The sequence below is a fragment of the Theobroma cacao genome, chromosome 1 (genome assembly GCF_053813885.1).
Source record: "Theobroma cacao isolate CCN51 chromosome 1, ASM5381388v1, whole genome shotgun sequence".
NCBI lineage: Eukaryota > Viridiplantae > Streptophyta > Magnoliopsida > Malvales > Malvaceae > Theobroma > Theobroma cacao.
In genome coordinates this window covers 28,280,072-28,302,869 of record NC_142639.1, presented here as the reverse complement: position 1 = coordinate 28,302,869, position 22,798 = coordinate 28,280,072, and the positions used below count along the sequence as shown (strand labels likewise).

The 22,798-nt window shown below is 35.4% G+C and overlaps 1 pseudogene; it reads left to right on the top strand.

The window, feature by feature from the left end:
• The first annotated feature begins 1,375 nt into the window (after positions 1-1,375).
• On the top strand, positions 1,376-1,681 carry LOC148764693 (secreted RxLR effector protein 161 pseudogene; annotated as a pseudogene).
• The last annotated feature ends 21,117 nt before the right edge of the window (positions 1,682-22,798 follow it).

Here is a 22,798-nt window from a genome sequence, read left to right as displayed (position 1 = left end):
TTTGTTTCATTTTCTTTTCTTCATTTGTCTCGCCTTTATCTAGACTTTGAGACAATATTTGAAAGAGCCAAATTGTGCTATTCACCCCCCCTCTAGCACATATTATTGGGACTAATAACTGTTTATGTGAAGCGATAATGTCTAATAAGTTAGAAGCAAGATTAGACAAATGTAAATTTGTGGGATATCCTAAAGAAACACATGGATATTATTTCTATAATCCCACTGAGCAAATGGTGTTTGTCTCAAGGCATGCCACTTTCCTTGAGAAAGAGTTCTTAAATGAAAAGTCTAGTGGGAGTAAAGCTGTACTCGAAAAAGTTCGAGACCCACAAATTGGCATTCCCTTGGAACTTGAGCCTGAGATTGTGACATTTGATGTACAACCACAATCTCAAGAAGCACAACCACTCAAAAGGTCTAGTAGAATATGTCAAGCTCCAAAAAGATATGGATTTCTCTTGGAAAGGGATGCATTGCCCATAAATGATCAACCTACAACCTATGAGGAGGCGATGTTGGACATCGATTCTGAGAAATGACTAAAAGCCATGAAATTTGAAATGGATGCCATGGATACCAACCAAGTATAGACTTTGGTGGACCCATTTGAAGGGATAAAACCCATTGGGTGCAAATGGGTCTTTAAGAAAAAGACCAATGTAGATGGCAAGGTGCAAACCTTTAAAGCTAAACTGGTAGCAAAAAGTTATAAACAAAGACAAGGTAGTGACTTTGAAGAAACCTTTTCACCAGTTGCTATGTTTAAATCCATTAGGATTTTGCTTGCAATTGCTGCATACCATGATTATGAAATATGGCAAATGGATGTAAAAACTGCATTCCTTAATGGAAACTTCCAAGAGAAAGTGTACATGACACAACTTGAAGGTTTTATATCTAATGCTAATGCTAATAAGGTATGCAAGCTTTAAAAGTCCATTTATGGACTTAAGCAAGCTTCTCGGAGTTGGAACATCCGTTTGGATGAAGCTTTAAAAGGGTTTAACTTCATTAAAAATGAGGATGAACCATGTGTCTATAAAAAGGCTAGTGGGAGTGCCATAATTTTCCTAGTGCTCTATGTTGATGACATATTGCTCATAGGAAATGATATACCATTGCTGCAATCTACAAAAATTTGGTTGTCCAAACAATTCTCCATGAAGGATTTGGGACAGGCAACCTACATTTTAGAAATAAAGATCTATAGAGATAGATCTAAAAGGTTGCTAGGTCTCTTCTAATCCACATACATAGACAAGGTGCTAAAAAGGTTTAGCATGATGGAGTCCAAGAGGGGTAGTTGCCTATGCCGCAAGGCATCTATCTCTCCAAAGACATGTGTCTAAAGAATAAAAAAGAGAGAAATCGCATGGATAAGATCCCATATGCTTCAGCAATAAGAATTATCATGTATGCGATGCTTTGCACTAGACCAAATGTATCTTATGCTCTAAGTGTCACAAGTAGATACCGAGCTAATCTTGGTGAAGGTCACTTGATAGCTATGAAAAACATCCTAAAGTACTTACAAAAAACTAAGGATGAATTTCTAGTTTATGGAGGAAATGAACTCCAAGTTAGGGGTTATACGGATGCAAGCTTTCAAATTGACAAAGATGATAGCAAGTCACAAAGTGGATATGTGTTCACACTCAATGGAGGTGCAGTGAGCTAAAAGAGTTCCAAACAAGAGATGATTACGGATTCTACAACCGAAGTCGAATACATCTCTACATCTGAGGCAACGAAATAGGCAGTTTGGATTAAGAAGTTCATTACTGAACTAGATGTGGTTCCTAGCATTGTTGATCCTGTCATGATCCAAAACCTAGGCCATGATCGACACATGGGCCTAATGGGCATAGCCCACTAAGCCCAAGCAAGCCTATTTATGCAATTCTGATCATTAATCCTAACCATCATTTCTAAAACCACATATTGAACTTCTCAACTAAAAATATTTCAATAACATTTTATTATGTCAAAATAATGTCACTTGTTTGCCAACTCATGGTGGCATCAGTAATCAAATATACATAGTTGACTTATAACATGGATCCTAGCGGATTCCATTACATATACATGTTCACAAGTAAAAGACTCGTGACCATTAGCGAAGTGATCGTGGGTGAAGGTACAGCTACTGAGATGCCATAGTACCTACCAAGAGGACGAGCATACGTGGACACTCTATCTAGGTCCCAACTGCCTTCGAATCTGAAAACATGAAGTTTAAAAACGTGAGTATAAAACTCAGTGAGTGAACATAAGAAAGGAACAAGCAATCGATAGGAAAAATTTGGAAATCATGATGCACTTGTTTCAAAAACAATGCACTTGATTTAATTTCTTACTAAAAACCCCTCATTTCAAACCTTGATTAATACCCTCATAGTGTTTCACAAACCCATGATCAATCCATGAAGTTAAATGGCTGAAACGTATGTCAAAATCAAGCAAGGTAGCAAGCATGGCAGCAAGTTTCTCGCTGCAGTGAAATTCATTCTCGTTGCAGGGAGATTCGGGCGGCCAAAAGAGAAAGTCTCTCGCTGTAGTGAGAAACAATGTTAGTTTGCATATATTTTAGTTTTTCTAGCATATCTCTCGCTAAAGAAGTCCAATTGACCTATTTTTTGGATCATTAGAAAGATAAGAGATAGGAATACAATTTTTACGTTTACCACTTTTCTCAGTTCAAACGTGAAGGTGGTCAAAATCTTCACTGAAGTGAAAGCACTGCATCAGAACCCTAGAGTTTCTCGCTGCAGCGAAATTTCCTCGTTGCAATGAGATTCATTCTCGCTGCAGCAAAATTTCCTCGCTGCAATGAAAAACAGGGTTGGTTTATGCCCCCACCACCCGAGAGTTTCTCACTGCAATGAGAATGCATTCTCACTGCAGCGAGATTCAGGGTAAATGACCAATAAGGGGTTTTCACATGCCACAAAATCCATCCCTACCAAATTGCACATCAAAGTGAACACATTGACAATAATCAAGTTATCAACATTCAAAACAATCACATATTATAATCATAAACTTGCTATCACATATACATCTATAAACATATATCAACAAGTACACCACCCCACTTCATTCATCATCATAGCCAGGTCATCATCATCATCGGCTTATGCGCACTCCCTACTCGCACATAGTCGGGTCATCACCATCATCGGCTTATGCGCACTCCCTACTCGCACATAACCGAGTCAATATTATCACACAACATTATTCATCAATGCACAACATATATTCATATATATATATATATATACATACCAACATAATATAAGAGCACATGGATTCATCCTTTTGCACTTTTCACATTTTAGCAAGATCAAAACATTTATCAAACGCTTGTTCCCAAGCACCCATTTTTAATGAAAAGTTGGATAAAATCATGCAAATAATTCATCTCAACACAATTCTATTTTCCAAAATAATTTTGAAATGCAAGTTCACTTACCGGGATTGTTGAACCTCTAATCGACTCTAACTTCGATTATTACTTCACACAGACATGTGAGGCCTTGTTGGAACCTATCACTCATAATATAACTATCAAAAATATAACAGCCCATAAATCAAATATCTAGCTATCTCTAACACCTTAAAATCAAATTCTAACTCATTTCTCACCTTGGTGGGTTTTTGTAGTTGAATTCCTTTACAAAAGCTTCCAAGCTACTATGGCAAGTCTCTTTTTCTCTCTCTAAAACTTTCAACTAGTGAGAGAAAGTGCTGAACAAAGACTTTTTGAGGGTTTTAAGGTGTAAAAGTGGAAAAGCATGAAAAACCCTATGAAGGAGTGGGCAAAAGCATGAAATTTAAAGTTTCCATGAGGGATTTATGGAGGATTCAAGGTTTTCCTCCCATGGAGAATGAAGAAAACGTGAAATGAAGAGAAAGGTTGGGCTAAAGAAGGAGAAGCTGCTGGAGCATAGATATTTATGCTTCAAGTAAATCAAAATTTCCACTAAAATTACCAAAATGCCCTTAACATGGTGGCTTTGTCTTCCTCCCATCCTTTGTGCAACCTTTTTGCTCTTTTGACACTGAAACAAAGTCCATAATAGTCTAAGGGTACTCGGGTTCATGAAACTTAAAAATTTATACTCGAGATGCAAAATGACCATTTTGCCCCTATCGTGGAAATTATCATTATTTTGATCTTCCTTATTTATTTACCATCATAAACATCATTCATTCATTCCTTAGGCCTATTTAGATCTTAATAGCATCAAAAAAACCCACTTGTAGGAGCTCACTAAGAGAAATTATGAAATTACCCCTAGTCTGCATTATCGCGTTTACTTCTAGTTACGTGTCTATAGGGGTTGAGATTTCACAGGTTCACTTCTGAATTACCCTTTTAACTCGGTACTTAACCTAAATTGTCATCCATAAACTTTATTAGCCACCGTATCAAAATACGAGGTACTACAGATCCAATACCTTTGTATTATGATAATAATGGAGCCATTACACAAGCAAATGAGCCAAGGTCTCATAAAAAATTTAAACATGTGTTGTGGCATTACCATGTGATCAGGGAAATCATTGGAAAAGAAGACATTTGCATAGAGCGTATACCCACTGAGGATAATATTACTGATCCTCTCACTAAAGCATTATCCCAATAGAAATATAATCATCATGTTGAGAACATTGGTATTAGATACATAGGCGATTGGCTTTAGTGCTAGTCGGAGATTATTAGAATAAGCCCTACAAGCCAATCTATGGTGGTATGGGAATTGCAATTTTGAGATAGTCATGTATGACATTTTGTTATTCATAATAACATCGAGGTAGTTCTTTATCCATAAGTTTGTGAATTGCTTACTTTTTGTACTTATGTAGATAAAGCCCATGGAGCTATATATGCCTTGCAAAGGAATTGTATTGAGATACAATTATGAAATCTTTATGCATCAAAGCATTGTTCCTAAAAGTTCCTGATCATTGTATTATTAAGACAAGGCATAAATAATGTTTAAAGATCAGCACATGTTATGTTCCTTACTTGTGAAGTAAGCAATCGCTCTCATAAATTAAAGTATAGAAATACTTGGAACTAGCATGTGGGTGCTTGCCATGGGAGAGCGAGTTCACTAAATATGAATCGTCATGAGAACTGCATTTGGTACCTCAATCAAGTGTCTATGCAATACTTCTCATGTGTCAGTTGTGAAACTACTTCTTAGACTTGAGACACCAAGTTGTCTTGTATGTCGAGTACTATGCTTTGATTTTATCCCTACAGGTGCCGAACCAAAGATGCCAAAATAGGATATTTTTGGGTATAGTATGAAGCATATGAAGGCAAATGAGTGGTCAAGATAGGAATCATCACCCCTAGTGATTTAATGGGAAATATCTCATTTGTTCTTGGTTGACATTAGCTTAATCAAATCCTTGGCTACGATGATTAGGAGATTATGAAATGAGTTTCATAGGTCTCTATAAAACTAATGATCTAACTGCAGGAACAAATATAGATGTCAATAAGAGTAGGCATTGCACTAAACTCTTATCATCTCCAAGATATATGATGAGAGAATGAATTATACTGAAAAACTATACACTGAAAGGTTGTCAAAGAATCCTTTGACTCTCCTCACAACTGGGTGGCCATGATGCATTGCTAGATGCCAATCATGGTCTATGGCATTGAATTAGCTAATTTAAAATTGAATATGATTCATTTAAATTAATTAATTAATAATATTATAATTCAATTCCATTGCCAACATGTTAGGAACCTAATGGGTCACACACAAAAGTTACAATTTGGATTAAATTAAGAGTGTGATGATTTAAGTTAGACTTAAATCAAATTCTAGGTTTTAACTACTAAGGACCTAATTAAAAGAGTTTAAATAGATATTGGTTAAAAATTATAATTGTTATAATATTAAGGGCTTATTTTGTAAATTTTAATAAGTTAAACCTAGATATAGATATCACATTATAGCCACTCTTTTATTAAGAGAGAAAAAACAAAAGAAAAAAAAATGTTTTTCTCTTGAGTGCCGCCACTCTTGAGAAGTTTTTTTTTTTTTGAAAACTTTTCCTTTGATTTTTTGCTAGAAATCAAAGAAGAAAAGAGGACAAATCGTTGTCCACTTACTAGCAGAAGCTCGTGTCATAAAGCTCTCTTCTTGAGAAAGATCCATTGCAATCATGTGTGCAACATTAGAGGCCAAGCGATTGAGTGGCTGGGATTCTTTCACACAAAAGGTGTTCACGTTTTATCACCAAAAGAAATCCATTTGATTACGATATCACTTGGAAAGATAAAACTTTTTTTTGATTTTATGTGGTGCTTAACTTTGCATTAAACAACCAAAGTGATCCACAAGTAGGAGGCAAAGTTTTTATTTTATTTCAATTTTGTTTATTTCGCTGCGTTGATGCTCTAATCATGTCGTTCCTATCATATTTTGATTTGAGTTGAAAGTTGTGAATTTTCTCTCCAATGTCTTTGAAAAGTCTTTTCGATTTTAGGATCAAAAGGAACAATTTCCAAGCTTCCCACTTTTCGTATACAATGACCAAAAGTACATGAAATAAAGAAAAACAAAGCTTGAAGTAAGACTAGTTTGCTTGGTATTAATATTAGCAAGAAGTAAGAAAACAATTCTTCGACAACGGTGTCAAAAACTTGTTATATTTCTCCACGCAAGTGTACATATCGCAACAAGTAATATATAGGTAAATAGAGTATCAAATCCTGCAGGGAATTGCACTAATTTAAGCAAAGTACTAAAATTGTAGCAAACTAATTTTATCCAAGTAATCAAAATTAGAAAATTAATTGAAAGCAAAATTGAACTAACAAACTAAAACTAATAGTTGTAAGGCAAAAGTTACTAGAAAAACAATTGATTAAAAGCTTAGGATTATGATATCACTCAACGTTTCATTTGAATCCTCTTTCTCTCTCTAAACTTACTTCAATGAATTGAGTTGCTAACCTAGAGCCTCAAGTTATTTATTAGTCTTTGTCTAGGTGCTTATAAAAATATCTCTCCCAATTAATTTATTATATGTCTATGTAAATTCAACTGAAGATAGATTCATTAAGTTTGTGCTCTAATCTTGGCTACATGTGACACATAGGTATATGTCTATCCTATACGCAAATCAAATATCTAATCAACTAAGTGATTATGAACACATGCTATTCCATTCATGGCCTAATCTAAACTCCCATCGTCAAGTTATATTTAGATATTCAAATCAATCTAATTAGTGATCAAGCAATTAGAAACATTAAACACAAAATTGGAATAAATAACTCATATTCCATAGAAAATAAGCAAAAGAGAGACAAAGAATTCCAACTACATATTGAGTCCAATTATAATCCTCGAAAAAGTAAATTAGTTCAATATATCTACTAAAAACATCATCCAAAGAAAATTGATCATCAATTCAAGTTAAAGGAAGTAAGAGAAAAATAAAAGTAGAGAGAGAAATTAAGAGTTGGGAATTCTTGAATCTTTAATCTTCCTTGATTTTCCTTGCTTTCTTGCATGTTTGACGGCTTCTTTTTCTCCAAAGAACCCTAGCTTAATTGTATTTGAAATTGCTTTTAAAAACTTCCTCAAATAGACCCTCAAAACCCTAATATTTTTAAAACTTGGAAAAACTAAATGCCAAGATATCAGAGGCATCGCGACTTTGCTCCTTAGGCGTTGTGGTGCCTTGGCTTGGGTTAATGTATAGGGATGTCTTCTCTTATGCTGTCCCTACTGCACTACTTCATATTGTGACTTGATTTTCTCCTTCTTTTAGCCCGAACTGGGTAAAGTGGTAAACATAAAAGTTGTATCTTTGCCTCATATCTTTTTAGTAGTTTAGAAATCACATCATTCGAAGTTTTGTAGAGAGTGTTATGTTCGAAATACCAAGATATGTGCAATAAAAGTCTACACTTTATGAATGCCTAGCTTGACGATTTATTTCCCTTCATATCACACAACTACAAATTCAGCAAATTAATCAATAATAACTTATCTTAGGCAAATTAACATCAAATTGGGTTCAAAATTAGATTGAATCACCTAATTAACTAATTTAATTAAAATAAAATAAAACCTAACTAATTCCTATGCAATAGTACAAAAAGTAAGTTAAATTACTATCAAAACTAAATCCAAATAACTCTATATCATAGAGTTATCAATAAGTAAGATATCATTCCCAACAAGGATTGATAAAAATATGTAAGTAAAATGATAAAACCAATAATTTTATTTGAGAAATCGAATTTTGAGAAGATATGGTGAATTTAAATCTAGTAAAGATTAAACAAAAATGAGCAACTAATAAAATTTAACACAAATGCAAAATATTAAGAGAAATCCTATGAAAAGCAATGTTAGGAGTTCAATTTCACCTACACTTATATAGCCAAGAGAATAAACAAACAAGTTTCAAACGTTATAATTCATGATAAGGTATAATTCTCTAATGTCTTAATTATCTATATATCAGGTCTAATTAACTACCTCAAATTTTTTTAACTTCAAATATCCATATTTCGGGTTTATCCTAGACTAAATTAATTTAAGGTGCATTAGGTTTACAGAATCCTTGTTTTTTGTTAAGTCTTTCTATTTGATTACAACTTAAACTAACCACATCCTAAGATCCCTATTTGGTTACTCCTATTCAATTTATGGCATGTATGAGACATTTAAAGTTCAATTTATCATTCAAAAGTTCATCAAACACAGCTTCTCTATTCAATTACAGTTGTGTAATAGAATCCCAATCAAAATAAGAAAAAGCATGAAGATTAACTGAACATGCTCTTCATGAAAAATAAATATTCAAAACTTATTCCTAATGAAATTCTCAAGACATAGGTTCAACTACATCTTCCCTTAACAAATAAAAATCTACTCCATAATAAAATTCAATAAACACCAAAGAGTATTGGAAGACATTACCATAATTGATTACAATTGAGAAAAAGGAAAAAAGGAATAAATTTCTTTTTCTTGATGAAATAATTTTCAAAGCTCCTATTGCCTCTCTTTCTTCTTCTCTGAGCAACGATTAAGGCTCGCTCTTCTAACTCCCACCTCTTTTCTTTTGTTAGGTTTTTCTTTTAAATTTGGCTTTTTTTTCTCTTTTGGCAGTAGTTGTTAAATAAACAGCTCAAGTTGTTTATTGCCACAAGAACTCTATTCTAGCTAAAAGTTTTAATTTAAATTAACTTCAGACTTATGATAACTCTTTCAGATGATTACAGCATGAATAAATCCAACTTAATCACTTTAGCTCACAAGTCCTTGTGAAATTTAAATTCCCAACATGCACATGGTTTGACGTTTTTAAAATTTAAAACATCAAGCTCATCCGATTAGAAGTCCATTGTTCCCCAAATTCTATTTACACTGTCCAGCAACTTATGATGAATTTTTCTCCCTAATCTTGTTTGAACTAGCAAAAATGACAAAAATAAGAATTGTAATCTTGTTTCTTAGCTTTCCAATGCCTCTTGAAGCATATCATTTGGACTTCTAGAGCGAAAATTATGGGCTAATTACTGAAACAGGTCTGGATGCATGTCTTTTTCTGCAACAGAGGCTGAATGGCCCAAATATCCTTTTGAAAAATTAATGCTTGGTAAATATAATTAAGTCCAATACTTCTCCATCAACTTTGCCTAACTCTTACTCTTATTAGGCTCATATAAAATTTTTCTTAAATTGCCATGGTTGTTCCCTTTTTAACTCTGCAAGGAAAATCAATCAAATAAGTATCTAATTAACATTAAATAGATAAAATTATTCCATAAATCCTATAAAAATATGACTACACTTTAAATTGCCTAAGGTGGCTTATAATTTTAAGCTTTGTATTTGTTCTGCTTTTTCACTTTGAACACGAAATCGTGCAAAATAGTATTTTGATTTTTTATATAAATTCTATTATACATACATTCTATATGATTTCATGGTAGTGGGTTCTCTGATGTTCATTTGAGTAATTCGATATTTGTTTTGAGGCTTGCTTGGGTTAAGAAGGTCACTCCTATTGATACCTTTATGCCGATCATGGCCTTGAGCTTTAAGTTGTGACAAAGTTGGTATCCAAGCTCTCTGTTTGTCTAAGTTTTAGGTATTTTGTTTTGAGTCAGCAAAGTTCGGTTTTTGTGTCGTGTCTTGTTTTCAATTTGTGAACTATAGTACAACTCGTGAATAGGAGACTACATGGATTCCTTTTTTTGTTTAGAATATACCATTTTGTTCACCATATTGAGTTTAGTGTTTACTCTTGTCCAAGTTAGGATGCCACCTCAAACATGGGTAGGATGCTCCCATTGATTTTCCTCATACATAAGCAAAACCACAGTCTTCGTCTATTATGGGATGTGGTAGGCAAGGTAAGACTGTTAAACTTGCTAGCGATGAGCCACTTGTAATGGCTAGTGTTGAGGCACTTGTGGTGGAATTTGTTGATGCTCAATCTGAGGAGGTAAAAGATAAGATACCCACTAGAGAGTCAACTTTGATAGATGTGATAGCTAATCTACAAGAGGTTAGGGTCATGGAAATTATGGCCACTCGTATGGATGTCTTTCAACAACGAGTCGAAGGCCAACAGATAGTGTGTGCTACACATAGCTCGCAAGGTCAAGATGGCCAAAAGCAGTCATAGTCTGCTCAAGGAACTATGGAGGTTTCACTACTTGATTTTCGTAAGATGAAACCACTCTCATTTTTTAGGTCTGATGTGACAAAGAATGCCTAAATTTTCTTGGAAGAGATAAAGAAGATCTGCACTATTTTGGAATGTTCTAGTGTCTGATTAGTGGAGCTGATTGGCTTTAAGTTTAAGGATGTGGCTTATCAGTGGTATTAGTCTTTACATAGAGGCAGACTAGTTGGTGTAGACCCATTGACTTGAGAAGACTTTTATACTACTTTTTTGAGTCAATTTCGATCAGCCAATGAGCAAGTCACTGAGGCACATAAGTTTAAGGCATTAGTGCAGATGCCTAGCATGATATTGTCAAAGTACAACATTGAGTTTACGTAGTTATCCTGATATGCACTGTACCTTGTTTTTACTGAGGATATGAGGATTAAATGCTTTATGGATGGGTTGGTTAAGACATTGTTTAAGGGCAGTGCATCACAAACCTTTGGTACTTATGACTCTGCAGTGGATCGTGCTTAAAGGATTAAGACTAAAATCACGGAAAGGTGGGCAACTTGAGATAAAGTCAATAGAGTTAAGATTAAGAGCCATCAAGGATAATAAAGTATTAGCACCGGACATGCATCGTCCATAGGCCATCATAGAGTTGCTCAGTCACATAGTTCCGAGCAAAAGAGTGGTATAATTAGCTTGGGATCATGATGTGATAAGAAAGCATGCGTTGCATCTAGGCAGCTGGCCTCAAGATCTAACATTCAGTCAACCTCACTTTGCCCTACTTGTGGAAAGATTCACAAAGGAATGTGCAATAAGACTTTGCTTTGAGTATGGGCAGGCTGGACATATTAGAAAGGACTATCTTATGGCACCATGGTTTCAAAAGGGCTCATGCCCCATATCTTAAGTTGTATTACCACCACCTCTTGTTGTATCTTAGCATATTTGAGTAGTTGTAGAAGCTAAAGGTAGAGGTGCGAGTAACTATTCTTAAGATATAGCATCTAAGTCTATACACCAAGGAATAACTAGCAAAAGACAAGCCAGGGTTTATGCTTTGACACTTTATGATGCCCAAACGTCTAAGATTGTGGTTTCAAGTATACTTTTTATTTGTGGTGCTAAAGCATGTGTTCTATATGATCCTAGATCTATTAATTCCTTAGTGTCTCTATATTTTGCTTTGAAATTGGGTGTTAATTACACTATGATGAAATTTGAGTTTGTTGTGACTACTTCATTAAATGAGGTGTTTAAGTATAAATCATGTGTGATCTAGTAAAGGACAAAGACACACAAGCCACTTTGATTTTACTTGATATGTTAGACTTTGATGTGATTTTCGGTATTGATTGGCTATTTCCAAATTATGTTAGCATGGACTACCACCCTAAGTTGTCAGGTTTGATTACCAATGAGAGCCATCCTTTAGTATTCACAAAGATTATAGTTGTCACAACCCAATTCTCGGGCCATGACCGGCGCAAGGGCCCAATGGGCTCGGCCCACTAAGCCCAAGCAAGCTTATTTATATAATCTTATACATTAATCCACGTTTCTTTAAAATCCAAAATTTGTGGTGTTCAAATATAGTTCCTTTGAAAACAACTCACAAAAACCAATCATGCATTCATAATGGCATCATCAACCATTATATACATATATAGATTAACAAATGAATCTTAACATTTCACATCAAGTATTCATATACATATAATTGGACCTTGACCGTCAGCAAAGTGACTCTGGGCACGGATGCTAACATCTAATGTTATGGTAAACCTACCGAGCAATGGATAAGGAGGAGCACCTCGTCCTAGGATCCAATCACCTTTAACTCAGGAAGCCTAAAACATTAAGTTTAAAAATGTGAGTACAAACTCAGTGACTGAACATAAAAAGGGAACAAGCAAATGATACGAAGAGATTTTGACACCATGATGCACTTTAGTTACAAACAATGTAATTTAGTTTGATTTCTGGTAAAGCGTCTTAATTTAACCCTTGATTATTTAATTCCTTAGCATTGAAAATCCATGATAAACCATGAAGTTGAAAAGAATGAAAATTTCGGCAATGTCCACGTAAGACAAGCAAAACAGAAGGCTTCTAGCTGCAACGGAAAGGCATTCTTGCTGTAGTGAAAACAGAGTCAGTGCTCAGCTTTCCAAACCTGATACTTTCTCTTTACAGCAAGAATGCATTCTCGATGCAGCAAGAATGCATTCTCGATGCAGCAAGAATGCATTCTCGATGCAGCGAAAATAGAGCCAGATAAGGTTAGGGGAAATTTTCACTGTTATATAAATCCAATCCTATTGCAACGAAACTCCACCTATATGACAATAATCAAGTTTCAACAGTCAATGCAATCACATTAATTCCAAACCTCTATATATAGTAAATATATATAAGCATATACACCACCACCGCCTCACCTAGCTCATGTGCACTCCCACACCGCACATAGCTAGAGTCATTATGTGCATCCCCCCACATCGTGCACAGCTAATACCATCGTGTGCATCCCCCCACATCGTGCACAAGCAATATCATCATCCACACTCCCACACCCCGTCATCACCGGCATGTGCATCCCCCTACATCGTGCATATGCACAATTCTATTTATTACATAATATTAACTATCAATACACAACATATATATATATCAACATCATATAGGGGCACAAGGATTCATCATATTGTGTACTCACAACATGAAACGTTTTAATAAAGGCTTGTTCCCACGCATAATCTTTAAGGAAAAATCAAATAAAAATCATTTACATACTTCATCCAAATACCAATGCATTTTTCAAAACATTTTAAATGCAAGTTCACTCATCTTACGATAGCGGGATATTACATTGTTATTTGTTCATAAGCGTATCTAGCTATCCTACTTGCCAGTCGCTTGTTATTTCCTCCGGCACGCCACCACAGTACTCTAACTTTACCTTTGTATTTCCTAGCAACAATTCAAATGCAATACCTTTAGTGTACATCATTCCTACTTCTCTTTTTCCTTCAATCATGAATCCTTATTCAACTAACTTATATCTTGACACATTTTTACCAAAGTTGCCTTTATCCTTTACTTGCGTAATTCTTTAGATTATAGATACCGGCAACTTATTTATAACTCTAACACATATATTAATCTTGTCTAAAGATATTTATCAAGTTTAACCATCATTTCCACAACAATTACCTAGCATATGGCAGCAACTACAAATTTACTTCCATCAAGCACTTTCTAAGTTTACATGTAACATTATTCTCATTTACATGTTGCCACCAAGTATAACATCAATATCCATTCCTACGCACCAACATCCATAACCTTTTTAAGCTTTTCCTAACAACACATATATCCACACAATTCATTTCTTTTCCAAACTTCTAATTAATATAATTGCCTTCCAACCATACCCATGACTCCACAATAATACTGCATATTGCACACAATCATTCTCACCATAATAAACCAATCGTAGGATTCAAATTAGAGCATGAAGCTTACCACTTGGTTTTAGCTTGGATTTCGCCTAACAAAATTCATAATTCCCTCACACCCATGGCCACCATAGCTGCCACAAAATGATTCACTCATTATTTTTCCAAGGATTTAACCAACCATGATCTTAAAAACACAAAATCCTTACCTTATGTTTCTTGAATTACAAAACCAAGCTTTTTGTCTTCCTTTCTCTCTTTTTCCTTCTTCTTCTCCTAGGGTTTAAATGTGCTGGAAATTGGGGTTAGAAGTTATAACTTTGGTGCACAAGGAGTTGGGAGAAGGAAGAAGCAAGAAGAGAAAGGAAATGAAAAGGAAACAAGGAAAGAAAATGGAAGGAAATTAACTTCCCATGGGGGAGAATGAGAAGATGGCATTGGAAGCTTAAAGAATGAAGGAGAAAATATCTTGTTGGGAGGATAAGGATGGTTTGGCTGATAAAGATGAGAGTCAAACCTTCTTTTGGAAGCTTTGACTAAACTTTGTGCAAAATTACAATTTTAGCCTCCAAGTTTCTTCCCTTTTTTTAATTTGTCCTCCCAACACTCATTTAACTCCAATTTCCTTCTATTATCTTCTTCTACACATGTACAAATGAAGTATAAAGTTTGTACTCCAACGCAATGTCCCCATAATATTTAAAATATTTATTTACCTGCGCTATCTTTACTTAATAAAGACACATGGCCCCATTAACGTCATTCTTCTCCTAAATTTTTCTCATTCTTCTTCTCCCCCACTTAGATTGACCATATACTCCTCCTTCATGAAAAATTTTGACACTGAATAAAATATTAATATTAATATTATTTTATTAATAAAATATTATTTTATTCTAAAAATTTTCTCTTGTTTCCTCTTGTCTCCTTGGTACCCAAAATACTTTATTATGTCTCATTTCACTTCCGAATCACTTTTTATCTCATAAATTCTTCCTTGATAAAAATATTATTATTTTATTATTATTTTCTCACGTGCGAAATATTTTATCCCAAACTATTCCTTTCCTTTTTCATCACTTCTAAACATTATAATTACCCTCAATTAGCGTTCAATAAGCTTTATTAGTCACCATATCAAAGTACAAGGCATTACAGTAGTATTGCTTCAACCAATATGGTTTTCGCCATAACATCGAATGGATTGTTGCGACAAAGGTGTCATGGATTTTTGACAATTATTAGAGATACCCAAGTAGAGGTCAAAAGTGTGGCCGATGTGCCTATTGTCAGGGAGCTTTTTTATGTATTTCCAAAAGAGTTACCTAGTTTACCACCAAAATGAAAGTTGGAATTTTGTATAAATTTGCTACAAGATACCCAACCAATATACATTGCATTGTACCGTATGGCACCGGTTGAGCTTAAGGAGCTCAAAGATTAGTTAGAGAATTTGCTGGATAAGGGTTTTATACGACTTAGTGTGTCACCATGGGATGCACCAGTGTTATTCATGAGGGAAAAAAATGGATCATTTAGGTTGTGTATAATTTACAGACAACTCAATAAGGCAACGATAAAGAACAAATATCCTCTTCCAAGGATTGATGATTTGTTCGACCAGTTGCCAAGGGCTCAATATTTCTTCAAGATTGACCTTCGCTCAAGTTACCACTAATTAAGGATTAAGTAAAAAAATGTGGCAAAGATTGCCTTTTGAACTAGGTATGGACATTATGAGTTTTTGGTTATGTCCTTTGGTTTTAGGAATGCCCCAACAGCCTTAGTAGACATGATGAATTAGGTGTTCAAACCATATTTGGACAAGCTTATGGTGGTATTCATTGATGATATTTTGGTGAACTCAAAGAGTAAGAAGGAACACAAGTAACATTTGAGGATTGTACTTCAAGTGTTGAGAGAGCACCAATTATATGCCAAATTCTTCAAGTGTGAATTTTGGCTTAAGAGTGTTAGTTTCTTGGGTCATGTGGTTTCCACGGATGGAGTTATGGTGGACCCAAAGAATATTAAGGCCATAGAAAAATGGCCAAGGTCGACCTCTATGATGAAAATTTGTAGCTTTCTAGGTTAGGCTAGATATTATAGACGATTTGTCAAGGATTTTTCCAAACTTGTGGCACTTATGACTAGATTGACACAAAAGAATGTGAAGTTCAAATGGAATGAGGCTTATGAGGATAACTTTGGAAAGCTTAATGCTTGTCTTACTTCGACACTCATGCTTAGCTTATCACAAGGTGCAAGCGAGTATACGATTTATTGTGATGCCTTATGTGTTGGTTTGGTTGTGTTGTTGTAACATGGTAAAGTCATAGCTTATGCCTCTAAACAATTGCAAAGGCACAAGCAAAATTACCCTATGCATGATTTAGAGATGGCAGCTATCATGTTTACACTTAAGATTTGGAGACATTACCTTTATAAGGAGACATGTGAGATTTATACAGATCATAAGAGTCTTAAATACATCTTTGAGTAGAAAGATCTTTATCTAGGCAACATTGATGGATGGAGTTGTTTAAGGACTATGATTGTACCATCTTTTATCACCGCGGTAAGGCAAATGTGGTAACTGATGCTTTAAGCTGAAAATCTATGGGGAGTTTGGACCATATAACCATTTGTAGGAGATTTTTGGTGAGAGATATTCATGATCTCAGAGACATGGGACTATATTTTGAATTCAATAGGACTGATGCTTTATTAGCACATTTTCGAGTTAGGCTTATGCTAATTGATTGCATTAAGGAAGTCTAAGATAAAGATGAATGGGTGACCACGACCTTGGATGATGCCCAAGGGAAGAACGAGTAGTATTTTGTTAGAGGTTTTGATGGGTTACCTCATTATGGAACGAAGGCATATGTGCTGAATATGGATGGAGTCAAGAAGGTAATTCTTAAAGAGGCTCATTTGTCTGCTTATGTATTACATCTCGAAGCCACCAAGATGTACCATGATTTGAGAAAGGTATATTATGGGAAAGCTTGAAAAAGATGCAGTAGCGTTTATAGCTAAGTGTTTAGTATGCCAATAAGTTAAGGCAGAGCATCAAAGGCAACTAAGTTTACTACCACCTTTCCCCATACTCAATGGAAATGGGAGCACATATCTATGAATTTTGTAACAAGATTACCTAGCACTATTAAGGGTTAAGATTCCATTTGTGTTATAGTTGATAGATTGACTAAGTCCACACACTTTCTACTAATGATGACCACCTATGAAGCCACATAGTTTGCTAAACTGTACATTAAGGAGATTGTGTGATTGCATGGAATTCTAATTACCATAGTCTCAAGTAGAGGTACCTAATTTACCAATTGATTTTGGGGTAAATTCTAAGAAACTTTGGGAACCAAGCTTAATTTTAGCATTGCCTTTCATTCTTAGATCAATGGACAATTTGAGAAGACCATACAAACTTTGGAGGATATGTTATGGGCTTGTGTGGTTAATTTTGGAGTTATGTGGGATCAATACTTAACTTTGATAGAATATTTCCTACAATAACAACTATCAAGCTAGCATTGAGATGGCACCTTATGAGGCCTTGTATAAACGTAAGTGTATGTCATCTATTGCTTAGTTTAAGGTTGGTGAGCGGAAGCTACTTGGACTGAAAATGGTTCAAGAAGCCATCGACAAGTTATAATTGATTCAAGATAAGTTGTTGATAGCTTAGAGTCAATAAAAATCATATGCTAACCATAGACATCGAGATTTGGAGTTTGAGGTGGGTAACCACATATTCTTAAGGGTTTCACCTACTAAGGGGATCATGAGATTTGGCAGAAGGGCAAGTTGAGCCCAAGGTATATTAGACCTTTTAAGATCTTAAAGAGAGTTAGTGTAGTAGCTTATAAATTGGCACAACCCCTAGATCTTTCTAATATCCACCTGGTATTCCATGTGTTTAACTACATAAGTTGTTAAGTGTCTAACTACATAAGTAGTATCCATCCCACATGATTTGTTATGAAGAGATTTAATTAGTTGAAGACCTATTGTTTGAGGAGCTACTAATAGAGATCTTGGATAGACAAGTGAAATGACTTTACACTAAAAACATAGCTTAGGTGAAAGTCCTCTGACGCAACCACTCTAAAGAGGAGGTGACTTGGGAAGTTGAGGATGAGATACATGTGAAGTCCCCACACTTATCTCAAAGTTAAGGTAACTAACTTGTTGGTTTGAATTCGAGGATGAATTTTCTTAAGGGGGAGAGAACATGAAACCCCTAGTTTTAGTTACTTGGATAATTTAGGTAATTAACTTGGTGAGCTAAGGAAACGTGTTGACTAGCTTAAGTCCCTTAATTTCCAACCTTGAGAAAACCATTCACATAGTACTTAAGGGTTCTCATATGGACTATAATTGATTTAGAACTCAAAAAGGTCAAATTTTGCAAGTTGGAGGTCGAAGGGTCAGCCCTTGCCCTTGAATAGTCAACCTTAGGAATTTTTTCAAGCAAGGGCAACTTTCTGGACCAGGGTCGACTACCCCTTCAAAGTACTCAATCTTAAAGCAAAATCATAGCCATAGTCAACCCCTTACCTTACGTAGTCGACCCTAAAACCCAATAGTAGAAAAATAAAACCTAAAACCCTTAAAACCCAAACCTCATTCATTTCTTTCATTTCTCTTTTTTTTTCCACTCATTTTCTCTCAAATTTCTCAACTCTCAAGACCTTTAAACTCCATTATTAAATCTTGACCTTTAAGAACTAAAGGTAAAGATTTTTTAGTCTTAAATCTCTCTTAACCCTTGATAATTCTATTATATGGAGTTATTTTGACACTTTTTTGGGCTTAAGTAGCTAGATCTTTGAGATTTTAGTTTCGAATTTTAACACTTTAGATGTTTTTCCAATTTAAGTTGGACTGCATGTTAAGTAGTTACTTTAAGTTATTTCAATTTAATTCTACTTTATTTTTGCTTGAATTTAACATAAACATAGTTATTATTGATTTCTTTCATTACTTTTGTAAGATATTTAATGAAAAAGGTTCATTTTATGACTGCACAAGTATGGTTATGGCTTCAATCATACATGCTGAAATATTTCGAGGATAACATGAGCAACAGAAGTCTAATTGATGCGATTCTTGATCCATTGGAAAGCTAAGAGAATGGGTTACAACTTTCATGTTTACTAGTTTGGATCTGATCAAGGTGAAAATCACGTAAGAAGATGATGGATGGATACAATTCTACATAAGACAGCATGTTGACTGGAGGCTGCAACCTTAAGTTATTCAAGGCTGCATCGCTGAGGAAGTTAAGACTGCAACACTTGGAAGAGCATGGCCTCGACGCTAAATGAATGGAGTGCACCACACAAACTCCAAGGGCCAAAGTGCTATAACACTGAAAAAGTAGCGTCGCAATGTCATGAAGTACTCTCCTTCGCTTAAATATGTGATAGTCCTTGCAGTGCTTAAGTGAACACTTCCACTCAAGCCAGCCAATAACTAGTTATATTTGTTCATAAATCAACAATAGCAATAAATTAGACTACATCAAAATCATAGAGCATACCGAATGCCATATATGCAACCACTGGAACCAAATAAAAGAAAATGTTTTATTAATATGAAAATGAGTACAAAGGGACCAAGACAAGCCATTGTTAGGCCATAGAGGCAGTCTTAGATGATTCGCTACAACATACCTTGACCAGTAAGGTAGCCCAATAATCTGCTGACTGCTCACCCCTTATAAAGAGTTTACAAGATTTTTCAAGTATTTTACCAATAGCCAATACAATGCTTGAAATAAGGACATTCCTTTCCTACAAGGTCTTTTTCCATAAAGACTTAATAAGTATTTCTAAAAGTGTCACCACGAGCAGTTACAATGTTTGAAAGTGGGACATTTCCCTCATAAATACAAAAGAGTCAATATCTTATACAACTCTAAGTTGGCATAGTCTGAGACAAAGTTGGCTTATGACATCCTCCCCTAGTTCATCTATCGATGTCCTTATTGACTAGTTGGTTTGGAATTCTTCAATCTTTTGTTGGAAGGCACAGAGATCGACTTCTTTCTCCCAAGTGATCTCATTTGGCCCTAAACCTTCCAATCTCACCAAGTACTCTTGTGTCAGTTGTTGGTTGATTATTGTCATCCTCCCTGCTAGAATCTCCTTTACTCGATGCTATGATGATGGCTTGGTGCTGATAGTGGCTCTTGTGGCTCGACTCTTGCTTGCATTTGCTAAATCTGCATGGAACAACTTCATATTACTAATGTGAAACACGGGGTGTACCTTCATCCACTTGGGTGGATCAATCTTGTAGGAAGTCTTCCCCACCTTAGCCACGACTAGTACTAAACCTTCATACTTTCGTACTATTCTTCGATCTCTCTTCCTTAGGAATTGAAGTTGTTCGAGTACCAACTTCACCAGCACTAGGTCTCCCACCTTAAAGTTTTACTCTCTTAAACCTTTATCTACCTACTTTTTCATGCGGTTGGAGCCTTTCTCTAAATAAGCTCTAGAGATTTCAATGTTTTGTCTCCACTCCTTAGCAAAGTTGAACGCCCAAGGACTTTTTCCACTATATAATTCCACTAAGGCATGGGGAAGTCTAGGTTGCTGTTTAATGACAACCTCGAAAGGGGTTTTATTAGTGGTTAAGCTCTTATATGAATTGAAACATAATTGAGCGACAGCTAGTAGATTTGGCCAATTCTTCTAGTTCACCTATACAAAGTGTCATAGGTATTCTTCTAGCAACCCATTAAAACGTTTTGTCTAACCATCTATTTGTAGGTGATAACTGAAAGATATGTTAAGTTCTAACCCTAATAGCTTAAAAAGCTCTTTCCATAAAAAGCTTGTAAACCTTGGATCTCTGTCATTGATAATGCTTTTAGGAATACCTCAATATTTTGCTACATGTTTAAAAGTTGTACAAGCTGTTTTTTCTATTAAGCCAAATTTCTGCACTACAACGAATGTTGCATACTTGGAGAAACGGTCCACCACTACCAAGATTTTTGTCATATCTCCTACTTTAGGAAGTCTTACTATAAAGTCTAGAAAAATACTTTCCCAAGGTTTGGTCAGCACTGGTAGTGGTTCGAGCATTCCCGTTAGTTTTTGTTTGTCTACTTTGTCCTACTGGCAAATGAGGCACGTTTTCATATAATCCATCACATCTTTTCGTATATGAGGCTAATAATAACCTTGTTTCAGTAATGCAACGATCCGCTAACAACTTGGATGTCCTACCAGAGCAGTGTTGTGACATTCCCACATTAATTTCTGTTTAAACTCTCTCGTTCTTGAAATAAATATGTTTGGTCCTTTCGTTAGCAAGAGTCCATTTTCCCTCCAAATGTGGTTCGATTTTCCACTATCCACCAACTTCATAATGGCCATTGCTTGGGGATCTCGGTGCAAGATTTTCTCAATCAGATTAAGGATATTTGTGGTCACTTTGCTGGCTATCATTGGTGCGATCACCCTTAAAGTTGCAAATTCGACCATCCTGCTAAGGGCATATGCCACACGATTCGCTTTTTTAACTTTATGTTCGAAGGAGAAATCAAACGTAGCTAGGAACTCTTGCCATCTTGCCTGTTTAGCTGTAAGTTTCAGTTGTGTGAGGAAGTGACTTACGATTATGTTGTCGATCTTAACCACAAATTGTGATCCTAGCAAGTAATGTCGCCAAGACCATAAACAGTGAATCACTGCTAGTAGTTTTTTCTCCTATGCCATGTCTCTCCTCTTAGTTTCATTCAACTTTTGACTTTCGAATGCAATCGAGTGTCCTTCTTATGACAACACTCCTCTAAGGGCAAAGTCTGATGCATTTGTCTGTACCTTAAAGGGCTTTGCAATATCAAGGAGTGATAAAACAAGATCCGTCATCATCGTGTCTTTCAAATCTTCGAAAGCTTCTTGGCATTGCAACGTCCAACTCCACTTTTATCCCTTTTTCAGTAATTCTATCAATGTTACTATCCTTCTTGAATATCCTTCCATAAATCTCTGATAATAATTGACTAGCCCTAAAAAAATGAAGCTTAGTTGTATTCTTAGGGGTGGCCCACTCTTTGATTGCCTTCACCTTTTGCATGTCCATTCGGATGTGTCATTATTCAATTATGTGCTCAAGGAACTAAATTTGGGTTTGCGTGAATGCACATTTCTCCCTTTTCACATACAATTCGTTGTCACGTAACCTTTGAAAGACCAGCAGCAAGTGCCTTGATGCTTCTTTAAGGTTGAATTGTACACCAAGATATCATCCAAGTAGATTACCACGAATTTGTCCAGATAATCAAGGAACACTTGATTCATCAATGTGCAAAAGGTAGCAAGAGCATTGGTTAGTCCAAAAGGCATAACAAGAAATTCAAATGCACCATACCGCATTACGCAGGTGGTTTTTGGTTCATCTCCCTTAGCCACTCTTACTTGATGGTATTCCATTCTTAAATTTAATTTGGAGAAGTACTTTGCACCACATAGCTGGTCAAAGAGATCTGCTATAAGAGGGATAGGATATTTATTCTTAACTATGACTTTATTTAGAGCTCGGTAATCTATGCACAATCGTAAACTCCCACCCTGCTTCTTCTGAAATAGTACTAGGGCTTCAAAAGGTGC